The sequence below is a fragment of the Peromyscus leucopus genome, chromosome 6 (genome assembly GCF_004664715.2).
Source record: "Peromyscus leucopus breed LL Stock chromosome 6, UCI_PerLeu_2.1, whole genome shotgun sequence".
Taxonomy (NCBI): domain Eukaryota; kingdom Metazoa; phylum Chordata; class Mammalia; order Rodentia; family Cricetidae; genus Peromyscus; species Peromyscus leucopus.
In genome coordinates this window covers 33,086,951-33,092,091 of record NC_051068.1, presented here as the reverse complement: position 1 = coordinate 33,092,091, position 5,141 = coordinate 33,086,951, and positions in this window count along the sequence as shown.

Genomic DNA, 5,141 nt, shown 5'->3' with positions numbered 1-5,141 from the left:
CACAGCAATGCCCTCCTGGGTTTCTCTCTTGCCTCTCAGCTCCCACTTGGAGCTTATAGAAACTCCCTCCAGTGGAGTTTGTTCTGTGATCCTTCCTCTCTTCCTCCAAGGACTAGGATTTTATGAAAGCCTCACTCTGTTACTACAGTGTGGCCTCAGTTGGCAAGCTCAATTTTCAATGGCAGCTTCTGCCACTGTACAAACAAATGATCTGAAACTCTTTTATATCTAAACTTGTTTTCTCCTCCTCTATTTCTTCCTATCAACACCTGATCAGGGTAGCTCTTACATATAGATGTTTATTGTCCAAGAGATTCCCCCTCTAACCAACAGAGCCCACTCTAATAGGTCAGAAAATTTTTCTATACCAGGCTTTCAAAGGCTAATTCAGGTCCCTATAACTCCCTCATCCATCTCTCCTTCACCAGGGTTTACCCCCATGACTGTTTTCTCTATTTTTGTATGATAATTCCTATACTGAAAACAAAAATCATAAAAACAAGGTTTAAAAAACAATTTTAATAGGATATTAAAGCTGCACCTCTATGTACTCATACAAGAATGTACCTCATGTTCATGGTAGCTGAACTTTGTAATGTAAAAGTCACCTAGGTGGTATTGGTTTAAAAAGACATGAAGAGGTAATGGAAAAAAATGAAACTTGTCATTGTGCGACAGAATTGAAGTTCCTAAAGAGAGTTGGGGGAGGTGCTATTGGTGAAAAATTCAGTAAGTTCTGAGGGTCTAAGAAAGTGTATAAAGATCTGAGGATACAAAAGCTTAAGAAAGTTCTGAAGGTATAAGAAAGTGTTTCAAAGTAATGGAAAATGTTTCAGATTTCTTTCCCCTCTATGCTATTATTACATTAAGATTTCAAAGGTTTAGGAAACCCATACTTAATGGTTCAACCAGAACACTCACATGGTGGGGTCTTGAGACTGCTCACAAGCAGGTTACCAAAAGGAGACCCTTGTCCCTATCACGCCTAAATTGACTTCTAAAACACCCATCCCCTGTTTGCTTTCTCTGTGATTGAACTAGAGATTATGGTCAGCATTGGCCAGAGACTTATGGAGGCTGCCCTTATTGGTCCTGTGAGACATGATGCATATTCAAGAAGGTGTTCTACCTTTTATGCAAAATGACCAATCTTCTGTATTCTGATTAATGATCCATGGCACCCCAGATAGAAGATGAAGATCATTGATAAAGTTTACTATAGAGTTCATTACAGTGGCCCATCAGGCACAATCAAAATACGGAGCACACACCCCATTTTCTCAACCCTTTGACATAGGCTTGGTAGAAGAAGTGGTCCAAAGCTCCTCAAAGATCCTTACATCCCTAATATCACCCATTTTAGATGATACCTATCCTACCTCACTGTCACACAATCTCTTGTTTCATACCTTAACCTCTATAGGCAGGGTTTTTTGTCAGGACCGTTGGCTTTAGCCTTTTCACTGACCATGACCAATAACAACTTGTAAGCAACCCCTCTTAAATGATAACAAACATCCATAACCCATCTGTGGGCATTGTTGCCTCTAGATGGCTTCCTGTCATCTGAGGGTGCTGGATCCTTTGGGGGACCCTGGGAAAGTTAGAATAATAGTCAAGTCCTGGCTAAAGTAGTCTGTGAGGCTGGACCATCTCAGCCAGCAGCCTTGAAGCTGTTCTGGATGCAGAACTCTGAGGAAACTGCAACACAGATATTCTCAGATGTTGGATCACCTGGGTCATTTGTTTTTATTGGTGTCTGGTCCCCTTGCTCTGAAAATACACAAACTTTCAAAGTTAATGTACGTATTTGCATTAATACAAGTATAGACTGTGTGTTGTACACAAGTTAGCCGAAGATGACTTTTTGTTTTATGTTTGAATAAGTAAAATATATGTTATGTGTTTTATAGTTCTTGGTTAATTTCTTTATGTCTATAGCCAGGATTTTCAGGGGGTCTTCCTCAATCAAACCTGATCTTCTTCAACCCTGAATGAATCCACAGCCTTTCATTTTTTGTAGGAACAAAAGCACAAACTCTTCCCCAAATCAACACACCTTTTGACTTCCATTTTGAAGTTATAACACTTTTAAAATATATAGTTTGGTTTAATTTAGCAGTTTCTACAGCCCGATGTCTCTTAGCAGCTATTGTTTGTTCACCAGCAATCAAAAGATTTAAAGACAACACAGTAATATACAGGATCCAGAATCCCCATGCATTTTTCATGTTTATGTGGCTTTTTTCCTTTATATTACTTACTCCTTTTTAAAAGATTTTATTATTTTTAAACTATTTTTTTCTATGTCGATATCCTTTTTTCTTTCCTCAAATTTATGTACATTTTTAAAAAGCAAATTGTAACCTGTTTAGAGGTTTGTTTCATCTGAATCTGTCTTTATTGAGCATCTGTAGTGTTCTATGAATGCATGAGATGAATCTTAAACTTGTATGTCAACTGCTGGTGTGGCTCAGCTTAGTGCATAGCACCAGCACATGGCAGCTGGCAGCTGGCTCCATCCTGCAGTCAGCTGATGGGAGATGCATTTCTGTACTGTGGCTGGCATGAAACTGTAAGACCAGGAGCTACATTAGGCTCCATTTTTGTGTGTTGGGAAGCTTTTATTAAGCTTTTTTAGGTTTTATGTGGCTATACATGACTGGACTTTGGGTGGCATTTGTAGGTGGGGATTTTTGTCAGGACCAGTGGCTCCCAAATAAACACACAGAGACTTATTAATTGTAAATGCTTGGCAAATAGCTTAGGCTTGTTATTAACTAGCTCTTACATCTTAAATGAACCCATATTTCTTATCTACACTCTACCACATGGTGGTAACTTTTTTTAGTACTACATGTTTATCTTGCTTCACTCTGTCTCTCATTGCAACTCCGCCCTTCTTCATCCACAAGTCCTGCCTAACCTCTTCCTGCCTAGCGATTGGCCATTAACTCTTTATTAAACCAATGAGAGAAATATATCTTCACAGTATACAAAAAGAGTATTCCATGACAAACTGTCAGGGACAAGGACAGAATCTCTAGTTAGTGGAAAAATACAGACCCCCCCAATAAGACAGGGAACTAGATCAGCTTACAGTCAGGTTGCCTAGCAATAGGACATTGAGTCAGAGCCCTTGATCCTCTCACCCTGTAAACATCCTATACAAACATCCTGTTAGCTTGCTCCACCTTATGCAGATGACAGCTTCTTGCTCCCCCTACCCTGTGGAACTATATAAACCTTTCTGGAAGAGAAATAAAGTGTCACCTTGATCAGAATCTAGACTTGGTGTCTTTTCCTTTGTATCTCCTGTCCCTACATTCCCTCCTTAGGGTGGTCGAGAACCCATTGAAGCTCTGCAGGTGGGGCAACAAACCTCTGCATATCAGCTATTGAGTACCATTTTGCCTCACCTCTTTAGAGAATGCTTGTTGTGTGTCCCTCCTGGGTTTGACACTTGTGGCCTCACCCACTGTCTTACTAGACTCTCTCACCTCACCTCTCATTAAGCCTAATGTGCTCTAAGCCCTACCACCCCTTATTGCTCCCATATCTCTCTTCAGTATCGCAGACTGCTCTAGCTCATCAGGGACACTCTTTGTGGGTACACTGGATTCTGCAGACTACAAAAATACCTTAATCCTTAATACTACCACCCAGCCCCTGTGCCCAAACATTCACAATGCCTTCATTCTCTGAAGCACTCAAGTTTATTGTGTTCCCTGGTGTTCCTTTTTTTTTCCAAAACTAGCAGTAGTACCTGGTCAAGAACCCTTACTGATCCCACCACAGGGTTTACGAAGTCACGGCAAGACAAAGGTGTGGTTCAGGTCATCCCCTCTCTAGCAGTCCTGAGTATGAACACCGCTGTTGCCCTGGCGCAGCAGGACTACTTCCCAGCTCTTACCCTTGGCTTTCCTCTCAGTAAATCCAGATCTCCAATGGGTGCCTCAGACCATCTTTACTCTCCAGGGCCAAACAGACTCGCTAGCTACTGTGGTCCTACAGAATTAGATTTACTAACAGCAGAGAGATCCCCACCCTGGAAAGCTTCACCCTGAAAAGTCCCCGCCCACCCCACAAGAAACTATACAAACCCTGCCTTCTGTTCAGCAACTTGCCCAAGCAGAGGCAGCCACCCTTCTGGCTTTTCCCTCCCAATAAATCTCGTGTGATGTTCGTTGTGTGGTGTGACTTTGTGGTCCTTCTTGGCTCCCGACTGCCGGGATACCTTTCCATTTGAGCTGTACTGCTTACATTGACACAACTGTACTTTACATCAACTCAAGAGGCAGTTCAAGTATTATGGATTAAGTTTAGGCACTTTCCTAATCCTGTCTCTCTTGCTTCTTAGCTTTGTTCAAACTACTCACTACCACTAAGCTATACTCTTAGTAGGCAATTTCCTCAAGTTTTTGGCCTTTTCTGGAATGTTCTTAGTCATCTTTTAAGACTTTAACAACTTTTAACAGTCTTCTTGGACCCTCAAAGGTAGTAAGGGTTATCTCCCTGGAATTTGTTCAAGGCTAAGTAAACCGTATTTCTCTCACCCATTCTGTGCCTCCCATTTTGGCTCCTCCAACTGAGCAGATCGACTAGCTTTTACTTGAGAAGCTTGTGGAACACAAACAAAACCAGCTCCCAGTGATTACTCCAAGTATTCTAAGATATGTTATCTAAACTTTTATGTAAACCTTTGCATGCCCAATGCACTCAGCATGCTAGAGGCACATTGAAAAGATAAACTCAATACACTTTCTGCTCCTGGGACCCAGAGGATAGATGTATATACCTCACAGTAGAATCACACAATAAATATACAGAGAGAGATTACTCATTCAGTAACTTTCTTAAGGGCCAACACATATAAGACTGATACAATCTTGAATATGGGCTTGAAAAGGATAAATGATAACTTGGTATTGGTCTGTGCTTGAAGAGACTTGTCTATTCCAAGTGTTAGTAATCATGTGAATTTTCTATAAGATTTTATTTAAGGGCCTGGGCAATCAATATTCTAATAAATTATTGAGTTTCAAATAAATTCAGACAAAAATATTCAATATATTAGCCCTAGAAATTAGAAAAACTAAGCAGCCCATCTACTTAGCATATAATAAAACATGCCAACAACA